At 41.9% G+C, this 13,528-nt stretch overlaps 1 pseudogene; it reads right to left on the bottom strand.

Moving 5' to 3' along the window:
• Window positions 1–1,247: 1,247 nt before the first annotated feature.
• LOC110322594 lies at window positions 1,248–1,605 on the bottom strand (annotated as a pseudogene).
• Between the last annotated feature and the right edge of the window lie 11,923 nt (window positions 1,606–13,528).

The raw sequence follows: 13,528 nt of genomic DNA, 5'->3' as shown, positions 1-13,528 counted from the left end.
CCACCGAGCATCTCAAATGCCTGGTCTAGTTAGCAGCCTATCTTTCTGTTGTTCTGGAGCCTAGTGACGGAATGCAGTCGACTTCACACGGTATGGTCCTTTCTATTCTTTGGTATCGATTTCTTGGAAATAGCTTCCAGTCTTCTGGAGGCAGTCCCAGCAGAGCAGGGACACCAGGAAAAAGGAAATAACCCTAAGCCGAATCGTTATGAGCTCTCTACAATTAGTTTCCAAGTGAACCATGCAGTCATTAGCCTTTCCTTTTAGATAGGAAACCAAACGGCAGAAGTTACCGACTTTCCTCCACTGAGGAATTTCAAATGAACTGAATCGACTCCTAGTTAAAGAAAAGTACCTTCTGCCTAGCTCAAAAATCAAGGGGAAGGAAAAGAAGCAGAGGAATTAGATTGTGTTGTTGTTGGGGGTGGGGGGGTGTTTTTCCACAAGAGTGTCACTTTTGTTTTGTTGTGATTTGAAGTCACAGTCCAGGGCTAGGGAGATGGCTCAGTGCGTAATGTGTTTGCTGTACAAGCATGAAGACCCAAGTTTGGATTCTTCCACAGCCATGTAAACGTTGGGTATGATGGCGTGTGGTTGGGAGGCAGAGACAGGCAGATCCTTAGGTTTGCTGGACAGCCTGTTTAGCCAAATCAGCAAGCTACTGGTTCAGTGAGACCTTGTCTCAAAAGTAGTGCAGAGGTCTATGAAAGACTTTCTGTGACAATCTATGGCTTGTGTACAGGTATGTGAGTACACACACACACTCACGTACACACTTGTTAGAGGATGCATTTGCATGTGACACACACATACACACGACACAAGTCATAATCCTTTCAGGTTCTGCTAATGCCAGAAGCCAGTTTTTTTTTTTTTTTTAATATTGAAATTTTTAATGTAAAACAGACTCAGTCAAATTTTTCAAGCAAACATGCTATAACAACATGGCACCATTTCCATAATCAATGCCCATAGAATGGCATCAGTACAAAAGTCTAAGCAAAGACAGTAGAGTATCAGATAATGTTGATTTTAAGAAGAAGCTTTAACAGGTGAAAAAGAAGGAGCATATGGCACAAATTTAAGTATGCAATTCAAATTTACAAATTATAAAAATTCTCCATTTTTATATCTGGTTTTTTTTGAATGGCTAAATTTTAGCCAAATTATTTTCCCATCAGCAAGCCAATTGGACAAACTCATTTACCTGAATTTACATGTAATTTACAAGTAATGTAGATAAACCGAAGACAGTATTCATATGAGTAAATTCTATTCGTTTTCATCATCTCTGTGATCAGGTTGCAAAGGACAAGCTTTTCTCTTTGCTTTTCCTAAGCCACTGCTTCCTGCTTCTTCAGGAATCTGGTTCTCCTTTTTAGAATCTTTAGGGGACAGCCTGAAGAATTCCCCAATGCCTTTTTGCCACTTGGGAGTTGGGNGCACACAGACTGGGTTCCCTCCTGCATACTTGTTTTCAGCTTTTCTNGANGAACTTGAAGAATTGGTGACAAAGGTGGAGGAGCCAAGCACCTTCCTAGGGGCTTGAGAAGTCACCGCCTTTCTGTAGGCTCCTGGGATGTAGTTTGCTTTGGTCTGCACCATGTTCACACAGGGAGAGACAACTTCACCGACACCCCAACTGCAGATGTCTCAATTAGAGAAGAACCCCGCTAGTGTTTTTATTATTTAAAAATTTAAATTATATTTATTTTATTAGATCTATCTATCTATCTATCTATCTATCTATCTATCTATCTATCTATCTATCTTGTGTGTGTATGTGTGAATGGTGAAGGTCAGAAGAGAACTTATGGAAGTTGGTTCTTTCTTTTTGCCATATTGGTATTAGATTTAGGCCATCAGGTTTGAGCCATCCTCCCCAGAAACCAGTTTTAGACATTGCACAAGTTGGCATCTTCTTTGTGACCATAGTTTGAAGTTCTTCCTTCCCTTGGTGCTCCTTGGCGTTTTATTTTATTTTATTTTATTTTATTTTATTTTATTTTATTTTATTTTATTTTATTCTATTTTGTATTTAAAGCATTCCCCAAAGGTCTATATGTGAAAAGTGTGGTCCCCAGCTTGGCACTCTCAGGAGATGGTAGAACCTTTAAAGTAAGGCCCCTGTGGGAGGTTTCGGATCATTGGCATCTGCCCCTGCTTCCTCTTTGTCCTTCCTGTCTGCCGAGAGGTAAGCAGCTTGCCCCACCATGTATTTCCCAGCTGGATGGGATGGGTTTCCTTACCACAGGCTCAAAAGCAATGGGCCAGTTGACCACTAATATTACAGCTGATATAAACCTTTTCTCATTGTCTATTGATTGTCTCAGATGTTGCAGCACAGCACAGGATAGTCAGTAAGCACAGTCCTCTGGGGGCATCCTCTTAGCTTCCTTGTTACTGTGACAAAATGCCTTGCAGGCAGTTTCAGAAAGGAAGGACTGAGGGCATGGGAGGTGGCTCAGTAGAGGGAAGGTGCTTGCCACACAAACATGAGGACTGGAGTTAGGGTCCCCGGTACCCATGTAAAATGCCACTCGGGTGAGGTAGACTGGGGACACCAGCAGTTGGGAGGCAGAAGCAGGGGGGGTCTCAAGAACAAGCTGACAAACCAGCCTAGCTGAAGTGAGCACTGGACACAGCAAGAGACCCTGCATGGGAAATAAGCAAGAAGATAGATATCCCACCTCAACCTCTGGCCTCCTCATGATACACATGTCACACACTCATATGCACCTATACGCAAGAACACATACATACATACCGATGTACAAAATAAAGAAATGGTTTACTTTAGCTCATGGTGTGAGGGGACGTAGTTTATCACACTACAAGAGGCATACAAGCTTGCTGTATCCCTTTGCCTTTTTATTCAGTTTCTCTTTATACCAGTCCATAGCCTGGCACCACCCACATCCAGGATTGGCCTCTCCATATAAATTTTTGGGAAACTCTCTGAAAGATATATCAGAGGTGTGACTTGTAGGTGATTCTAAATCCAGGCAAAGATGATGAACCCTTAAGATAAATGTGGGTAAAGGCCAATGACTAAGGCCCACGAGAGTCATGCTTTCTGCTTTCCATTTGAACCAACATTAGCTTCCAACATAGAAAAGAGATGCCATTTTAGGAAGTGTGCATGATATCACATAATATCCGTTAGCCAGTCGCACTGAACAGTTTGATGGAAAGAAAACGAAATGTAGGACAATACATCTTCCCCTTCCCTTTGAGTTGAAGGTAGACAGTGCCCATGATCAGGAAGTGGAGGCAGGTGTGGAGTTGACCACATGCAGCATCTTCACTATTCAGGGACCAAAGATCACCAAAGCAGTAGAGACCTCTGGGGCAGGTATTGCCTCATTTCTGATGTGGCCTTAGTTAAAAGTCCTTGCATTTAAATTTAAAGCTGGCATTATAAAAATAAACAGTTAGTAGTGAGAGGGTGGGGGAAGAGAAGATCTTGTTTGTTTAGCTTTGCTTTGCTTTGTCATGTGACATTTCCTCCAGAGATGAGCAGTAAGATCCTTTTCTCTCAAGATCTTTTCTAAGAACATAACTCTCAAGGACAAAGACTTTGTGGGATGGAAAAAAAGGGGGAGGGGGAGAGGGTGTGCAGAGTGGAGGGGAAGAGAGGGGAGAAGAAGAAAGATTGTAGAAGGTAGAATAAAGCTTTCTCTTTTGACATTCTTTAACAGAATGTTTGTTTTGGGTTTTGGACAAATAGCTTATGTGTTCATTTTCACAAGGTTCTCAAATTATGTTGCTGGCCCTGACCCCAACTCTGGCAGTGCCTACATTCTTAGCTTCCAACACAGTGCCAGTTGCCCCTCAGGGCACAGTTAAGGGCAGAGAAGAAGGATGAAGGAAGGCAGTGGCACTAGCAGCCCTCAGGCAAAATGATGTCACTGTGGTTTCTACAAGAAAAACTCCAGCAGCAGCTTTACCTTAGTCTCCATGGAAACAGGTAATGGATTAACAATGAAAAGTTGAAATATCTTTCTAGGGATCTGCTTCTAAGAGGGAATCTCCTAAAACTATTCACTAAATTATGTTAATAGATGTAGCCTGCTACTCTCCTGGTAGACATAATGGGGCATAGATCTGCCCTGTGCTTCAAAAGACAGATGCAGGACCCAGTGCAAAATGAAGCCGTTTTCTTCTGAGTCTTTCCATTCAGGAACTAAGATAAGAGAAAACCAGATCCAACCGGACTGCATTCTCACATCTGCCTTCTCAGGGCTTTTTGATAGACACATGAAGTGGAGTGTTCTCGTTCTTAGATTTGTTAGATTGTACTTTCTTATTTAGCTTTGATCTGAAAGTAAAGACCTTTTGGAAGGCTTATTTATTTAGTCTAATAGAGAAGATTGCTCTCTCTCTCTCTCTCTCTCTCTCTCTCTCTCTCTCTCTCTCTCTCTCTCTCTGTCTGTCTGCATATGCAGTGAACAAGGTGAAGAAGGTCAATACTATTAGAACTTAGGGCTGTCCTCATCTATGAACTGGGAAGGAGTAGCCCAGGGTGAGCAATCTGCAGCCTTTGTTAGAGCATTCCGAGCTAGCTCTGCCTCTCTGGCTATGTATGACCAGGAAGCCACAAGCCATTCTGATGAGAAGAGGAGGTAGGAACTTCATCCTTCTGATGAGCCAGGGGCAGACCAGTCTCCTTCTTGTCCTTGGCTAGGAGCTAGAAATGTCGTGGGTTTTGTCTTGGCCAGAGGCAAGAAATGCTAGGAGGGAACTCACATTTCTTATATCGCAGCTCTACAGGAACATCTGTGCCTGTACATGAAGGTGTGACTGATATACCCGACCAGACAGCAGTCCCTTCTGGACTACTTTGGAACTGGTAACATTGGGTTGTATCTAACCCCCAATTTCAACTCTTAACTCTTGAGGGGAGAATGTTGCTGGGATCAGTAGCCTTGGAGGTCATTGAGGGTGGACCCTACTTCCTGTTTCCCTGGTAACACTAGAAAGGTAAACAGTAGCTTGGCTACTCTTTGGTCCTAGTGATCTAAAGAGCGGAAGACCTCTGGCTTTGGGTGGAGACTGGATATTCAGGCAGACAGGTTAGAATACTATGTACAGTGGTTACTCCTCTATGAGGTAATCCAGCTAAGTCTGGCACTCACCTGGCCAGGAGTTCACCCCACAGGAAGTCTGATCCATCTGAAGACATTCTGAAGGCAGGAGAACAGTAATTATCCATTAATGGGATGAGGTATTTATCTTTCTCAGAAGTCCTTTCTCTAGGCCAATGGTTCTCAATGTTCCTAATGCTTGGACCCTTTAATACAGTTCCTCATGTTGTGGTGACCTCCAACCAAAAAATTATTTTGTTGCTCCTTCTCTATAATTTTGCTACCATTATAAATTTTAAGGTAAATATATGTGTTTTCCAATGTTTTTATGTGACCCCTGTGAAAGGTATTACTACCCCTCCATGGGGTCACAACCCACTGTTAGAGCATGGATGCTCTAGGCAAACGTATGGAGCTCTTGCCTGTGGCTACATGCTTTTCCTCAGGAAAGCATAACTTCTTTTTCTTTCTCGCTTTTTCTTTAGGAGCCGACCTAAATCATAAGCATGTGATATCTGACACTGGGATTTCTTGGTCTGTTTTTCCTTTTCTTTATAAATGTTACCATCTCTCCCTTTTTGCCATGTGGTCACTAGGCAAACTAACTTCACTGAACCCCAACCTAACAGCATAGTTTTCTCTTCCTCTCTTCTCCATCTCCCTTCTGGAGCTGTCAAGATTCACAACTCACCTATCCTATTATTCTTTCTCGAACTCTAATAATGTCCTTGAACTTCCTTCCTAGTGCAGTTTAAAATTCTTTCATTAATGAGACTATGAAGCTCCCCAGAATGGAATCCCAGTTTTCATGGCAACATTGTAGGGATTTCTAAATTCGCTCCCAAAGAAATGCATAAAAAAAAAAAAAAAAACCCTTTCCTCATGAATATGGGGTAACTGGCCTCAGTTGTTTAAGAATGCTAATGTCAAGGGCTGTCAAAAGCATCCTTGTTTCTGAGACCTGGCCATCTTCATCCTCCAGTCACCTCAAATTCCCTTCCTGATGTGATGTGGAAATGGAGGCAGTCAGATAGACCTTCTTATAACACTTGCCTTAGTCCATGACACAAGCAATAGTGTGTTATCAAACAAAGCAAAACCAAAAGAATGGTTTCTCCTTGAGCTTTCCAGGGCACACTAGAGTTTAGCTGTGCATCTGAGAGCCTGCCCTACAGGAGCACTGGTCGGAAGGTCTATGCATGCTCACCTGTGCAGCTTTCCTTGATGGGAAAAGAGATAAGGCACACTAACCCGTACATCTCTGTGGAAAAGAGATAAGTACCCTCATTAGGAAGGCTTCGAAAATGAGGGATTGGGACATCTTTTGATCTGATTTGGGTAGCACTACACTCTAAAGCCTGCATGTATTAAGCCAAGGTGAATTAGAGCCAAAGCACTGGCTAGGGAGGAGCAAATGGAAAAAGCCCGCTGAAGACAAATCCTTAATGAGTTTTCTATTGAGGGAGCCAATAAACAGCTGGTTAGAAACAGGTCAGGGGAAATATATATATTTATATATTCATTCTCCATCTATCTTTTGTGTCCGGCTTGCAGTCGAGAAAGCCTTAATTCTGCAGTCTATTACCATCAGAGCACGAACGTGAATAACAATGACGCCGGCAGTTAATGGCTTTCAACGTGACAGAGTTGTCTGGAAGTGTAGTATGCTGGGAAGTCAGGCCGATTTCTTTACAGGGGTCTTTACACTGTCCTTCAAATTCATGCTGGAAAAAAAAAAGCTACATATCTGGGAAAGATTCTAGTTTTTTTACGCTACCCCACCCCCTATGGATACCTCCTACGCCTCTTATATACCTTACCTGGCCAACTCTGAATAAACATTCCAGATGTGGATGCAGGAGAGTCAAAAGTTCAAGGTCATCCTTGGTTATCTGGCAAGTTTGAGGTCGGTCTGAGCTATAGGATCCTTTCTACAAAATGACTCTTAGAAAATGTCTACCTTTTATCTTTGGTTCTGTTACTAATTTATGTATCACATAGTAGAGGAAGTTTGCGGACACAGAGTCATATAGTTCTTCTGTTATTGGGGGCAAGCTAGGACTCAGATTCTCCATCTGTAAAGCAGACATGATGGTAATGAGCAGCTGGAACTGTCTGTTATGTTTTAAAAATAAGGTTTAAGTGAAGTAATATATGTAAAATGTAGACTTTGCATTATCTAAGAGTAAATTCTAAACTAATTATTCAAGGAAATCACTTGTGCTGTTATCATAATTTTCTAGTCCCTCACACTTTCCAATTTGTTACTTTACAGAGTGAAATGAACTTGGCAGGTGTGATTGAGTTAAGGACCCTGAGACGGGGAATTATCCTGGATTATTTTGCAGGGGCTCAGTGTAGTCACATGGATCCTTTAAAGTGTGAGAGTCTGGTTGGCTGTGTGCTTACCTAGTGTTCACAAAGTCCCAGGTTGGATCCTCAGCACTGAGTGGGCATTGTGGCACTGTCCCGTATTCCCAGCACTCCGGATGTGTAGGCAGGAGGGTCAGGAGTTCACAGTCCAACTTGGCTACATAGTTCAAGGCCAACCTAGACTATATGGGACCTTATCTTGGGAGAGGGGTTGGGAGGAGAGAGAGGGAGGGGGAGAAGAAGAGAAGGAGGAGAGAAGGAAGAGGGGAGAGGGAAGGCAGAAGAAAAGGCCAGAATGACAACCAGTGAGGTCTTCCCCATCTTGCTGCTTCTATCTTTGAAGGGCAGTGGTTCTCAACCTTCCTAATGCTGAAACCCTTTAATACATCTCCTCATGTGGTGACCCCTAACCATAACATTATTTTATAACTGTAATTTTACTACTGTTACGAGTTGTAACATGAATATCTGATATGCAGGGTATCTGATATACAACCCATAAAGGGATCACAACCTACACGTAATGGGCCCATGGCTACCTCTCAGAGAAGTCACGTTCCATGTGTGTCAAGGTCTATCTTTACTGCAAGGCCTTTGGGCCTTTGCCTCCACTCAGGTCCTCTCTACCTGAAATGACTCTCTCTCAGAGCGCTGCCAGGGCAGGACGGTGAGCATGCAGACACAGTCAGCTTGCTCAGTCAGGTGCATGCCTTGCTGCTGCCCTTTGCTAGATAGACATCCCAGACAAGTCCCCGAGTGTCTGGTGCTCCATGTCCCTCGCCTGTGAAATAAGAATAACCACAGCACCCACACAGAAAGAATTATTCTATGTAAACAATTCAGGACTGTACTGTGTTCCACAAGGCCAATGACTGCAGTAAAAACCAACTTAGCATATTTTTGACTTGTGCTTTTAACCTTAGTTCAAGCACAGTATAAGGCACCCAGCATTTGAAAATGGCTTCACTCCCAGCAGGCATATTAAAGAAGAGATATCCTTAGTGGATCTGGGATTGAATTGAGACCTCCAGGTTTCTTTCTTTTTCCAAGGTTGAATGTTCACAAAACCAATAAGAGGCAGAAATACTATTTGAATGCTGGTTATTTGCTTGATGTCTCAAAGCTTGTCATAGGTAATTTCCCATGTCCCTTCTAGCTGATGCCTCTCCCAGCAGGGATCTCCAGTGAGGCTTCTTGGTTTCTCCTTTTTCAAGTCCATTAGAACATATTTTATTTGCCTGATTGATAATGATGACAACAACGATGATGATGATACATATAATGTCACCCGGTCAAGTACCTCCAGAAAGCATGGGCCTAGGACTAGTAGAGCTTAAAATGTATGTTTCTTCAGAATACCTATCAACACTCAAAGGGTTAACCATGAGACAGGTGAGGGGGGAAAAGTCAGCCCATAGAGGATTCCTCAAATCACACAGTATAAAGATTGCCATTTGTAGCTCTTACAATTCGGCTGTGACTTATAGAAATTGCTGAACTGTAGATTGTGGCCTAAATGTAAGTGCATCGGTACAAGTCATTGATGGTTATCATATATTATCTTATTTGAGGCTATTTGTCCTTGGATTTGGTTGGCATTTTGCTGCCACATGCAGACTATTGACTATTCAAATACCACTCAACTTAAATTATAGATTTAAAAACATGGAAATGGATGGCATTTCATTTAATCACATTGCAAAAGTCAAGTGGGGGCTGGGGAGATGATGAAGAGAGCACGAACTGCTCTTGTAGAACTCAGTTCCCAGGACTCACACAGTGGCTCACAGCCAGCTGGAATCTCAGTGTCAGGGGATCCAGTGTCCTTCTCTGACCTCAGAGAGTACATGCATGTACATAGTGCACATACATACACTCTGGAACACACATAAAGGAAAATAATTATTAAAAAAAACCCCAACCAACCACTTGCCATAAATCAACTGGGGTTTTAATGCAGATAATAAACACTCTTCTGTTTTTCCAATTTTTCTTGTGTAAAATATATACATATGTCATCAAAATTTCCATGTTAACAACTATTAGAGCTTTGCTGATTTCTATCCATACCCCCTTGTCATTTGCTCTGCCTAGATCTTCAAATACTTTATGGAATATAGAAGACAAATCACATGTCATTGATCTTTTCTGATCTGAAGGAATAAGGTTCTGATTGACAGATTCTGGTGGGCTAGCCATTCTCCAGTGGATGGCCATGCATCTGAGAGTGTAGGGCAGCACTGACTGTATTTGGTGGGTTTATAGAAGGAAGCAAATACCAAGTTGGGTAGGAAGGGAAAGGAGGTTAGACCTGGGAGGCATGGAAGGGGGGGGGATATGATAAAAAATACATTGTATAAAATTCTCAGAGAACTAACAATGAGAAAAAAGATTTCAATTTCTCAACATTGAATATGATGCTACCTGTGAGTTTTAATATACAACTTTTGTTGTGTTGGGGGAGTTCCCATCTATCGGAGTTCATTAAGTGAAAATTATTATTTTTATCTTGAAGGGGTATTGAGTTTTGTCAAATGCTTTTCTTCATGGAGATGATTATCTGTTCTTCTCCCCTTCTTTTTCACCTCAATGTTCACTGGTGATGTTGATCAATACTTTTCTTTGCTTGCAGTGTTTTCTCTGGGTTTGATAGCAGAGTAGTGGTAGTCTAAGACTTTCCAAGTCAGGAACAATCCTTACTCTTCCAACAGTGTCCCCCTCTGGAAGATTTTGAGGAAGAATGCTTATTCTTTAAATGGTTGGCAGGGGTCAAAATGAAGCTGTTGAATTCAGGGGTTTTCTTTGTTGGGTAGCTTGTAACAACTGATTCAATTTCTTTTTCACTTATATATCTGGTTACATTTTCTATTTCCTGATGATTCTGCTCTAGTAAGCTATGGACTTCTAACAATGTGACCATTTCATAAAGGTCACTTACTTTGTTGGTGTTCCCAATATTTTCTCATAATTCTTTCTATTTTTGTAAGGTTGGTAGTAATGCCCCACTCCCACTCCTTACTTTGGCAATCTGGGTTTTGGTATTGTTGGAAGTACTGGGGGTAGAACACAGGGCTTTGCACACTCTAGGCCCTTGTTTTGGTCCAGAGTTCTAGCTCACAGCTCAGTGTAGTATTTTTTTACTAGCCAGTCAATGTAACTAAAAGTTTAATAACTTTTAAAATCTTTTCAAAGAAACATTGTTATGAACCTTCCCCTACTTTCTACTTCATTTATCTATTAATTATTTTTCTCTTCATGTTTGTATGAAGTTCACTTGTTAATTGGTCACACTATAAAGTTATATATAGAGTTAGACCTGAGGGTTTGTTTTTTCTACTGTAATATATGTGCTTGTAGTCACAATTTCTTTCTCACTGTTCTTTCAATCATCTCAACTACTAGTTACCTAATCTTCCACCTGTCTTCTACCTAAAAGGTCAGCTAAAGAACTTTGGGAAGCTCATGAAACACTTGCCCCTCAGGAAGGGAGAAGCTAATTGACATTCCTCAGACCACAGGGTGGAACCAACCCGCAGGTGGGGACACATTTGGAAGGGTAGACCATTGCCTACCTTAAGAAAAGGGAAGTCCTTGCCACTTATTCCCTAAAGACAAATCAGTTTAAAGGGTGCACTGTTCCAACAATCATATTGTGTCTAGTTGCTGATTGCTCTATTCTGCCCTTGGAAACCATATAAAAACTCACTGATCAGGCACCAGAGGGTTGCTGCTTTTCCTTCGGGTCTGGGATGACCCCAGTGCACTGGAACAATAAATTCCTCCTGCTTTTTGCATTGACTCCAGCTCCTCGTGGTTCACTCAGGGGGTCCCCGGTAAGCTAAGGCTCCACTACCATCCCTGTTCATTCACAAGTCCTCTAGATTCATGTCTTTTCACTTCTTGAATGAGTTCTCTTCTTAAATTGTCACTGGTTGGAATTACAATAAGGCTTTCTTCTGTGCTGTCCCAATATCATCTCCTCTGGTTTATTTTCCATATTCCATAATTGTTCTTAAATAATGACATGATTTTCTCCTTTTTATAATATGGACATACTGCTGTTTCGTTTCTCTCAGCCTTCAGTAAAGTCTAAACTTTGACCATGACTCAGAAATGTCCAACTCATATCCCATAGGTCACATTTGGCCTAGGAGAGCTATGAAAACAAACCAACACAAATCATAAGTTTACAATATTATGAATTTTTTGTGATTTTTTAAAAAATTCAATTGTGTGATTCCCAAGTATGAACTCTGTAGATGACATTTTTTTGGGCTGTCAAAAAGTTGGACATACCCAAAGGGTCTGTTACACATGGCCTCTAGCCTTACCACCTGGCTGGCCTCTTTCTTCTTACAGTTTTATCAAGCTTAATTAACCACTTATATTTTCACAAAAGTGCATGTGCATCGTTTGCAACCTTTGCTTGAAAAAAATCTTTCCTTCCCTCTTCCTTGGTTAAGTTGTACTCACTACTTAACACTGGCCCAGGATACGATCATCTGGAATTCTCACACCTTTCCATTTCTGCTCTGGGTTAAGTACTTTTCATACTCTTAGCACCTTTATACACAGCTATTGTAAGACCCCTGACCCTCAGTCAGTGGTACTTACATCGAGACTTCCCCCAAGTGAGACACGGAGACACTGATTCATGCAAAAGCAAGAGGTTTATTTTCTGGATTGACCTTCAATTAGTCCCTCAAGGAGAGTGACTAGAAGCCCCCCCCCCCCAGCCCAATGGCTATTACAGATAGTTTTAATACTTTTTAGGGGCATAAGTTACATCAGCAAGGTTACAGCTCAAGCATACTGACCTTTAAATCTATTGATTAGCAAGCATGGACAGATCATGACATGCATTTGAACTCTACCTGGGACTTTTCAGAGGGTCAGGTGATTATCAGTCAGTACATCCTGTGAGGTTTTCTGAGTTTTTACTCAGGAATGTTCCTGTGGGTGGAGAATGGAACTTGGCCTGGCTTTGACCCCAGGCGGGAGGGGGGAAACTAAGGAGGGTATGGAAAAAGCCCTTAGGGTCCCTCACTATCATCTTTTCCTACAATCTTTTGATTATGTAAGACTGTGCCCACTGTACAACAGGGAAAGGAAACTCTGGTTTCCATGTTTTAATACCTATGAGAATTAGGTATTAAATCTTCCTAGAATGAATAAGTGGGTAAATGTCCACAGCCCTTATAATAAAATTATCTCTTCTTATCCTGCCAGAGAAATAAAAAGCCACATTATTATTAATAATTTAGAAATGACTTGGCATGCCTTGGAAGGTGTGGAATGACATGGTTCCTGACCCTGGAACAGGGCCAACAGGACCTCCTTGGGTGCTGACGGTTACTGTGAGCATAAGGCTTGTTTGTATAATTATGTATATATTTTCATGTCCCACCTTTGAGGGATGTCCTCCCTGTTAATGTTAATGACTCGATGATAATCAGAGACCAAGAGTTGGAGGCAAGGGCGCGGCTAATGTCTCAGCAAAACGATAAATGCTGGGACCTTCAGGACAGCCCTTAAGGCTGTGGAAAAGAACTCTAAACACATGAGTTCAAAAATGTATAATTTCTCAACTGTGCAAAATATAAGGATGCAATATGAATTACACGAGAGGCTTCATGAACCTAAAGGAATGTAAGCAGCTGCACTGTGAGCCAACTTGTCAGAAAGATACTAAGGAAGTAGATAGAGAGATTTAGGGAGTGATGGTCTCAGGAGACACCACATTTCTCTCTCTCTCTCTCTCTCTCTCTCTCTCTCTCTCTCTCTCTCTCTCTCTCTCTCTCATGCTTACAAAGGCAAATGGATTCCTGAGTTCAAGGCTGGCTTGGGACAGAGCAAGGTTAGGACCAGTTGTAGAAATGGTAATTCCAAGGTGGGGGCCCACCAAACTGTCAGCTGTCTGCTAAGAATCAAAGGGCTGGGGGTGTGGGATGCTTACGATCTGCAAGAGATGAGCTATTCAGAGAATTTTTAGAATACCAAGGCAGAACTACTTTGAGGACTGTCTGGAACAGGGGAGAGAGAGAGAGAGAGAGAGAGAGAGAGAGAGA

The sequence above is a fragment of the Mus pahari genome, chromosome 5 (genome assembly GCF_900095145.1).
Source record: "Mus pahari chromosome 5, PAHARI_EIJ_v1.1, whole genome shotgun sequence".
In the NCBI taxonomy this organism is placed as follows: Eukaryota; Metazoa; Chordata; class Mammalia; order Rodentia; family Muridae; genus Mus; species Mus pahari.
Note: the sequence above shows the minus strand (reverse complement) of the source record. Positions and strands in the feature narration are given on the sequence as shown.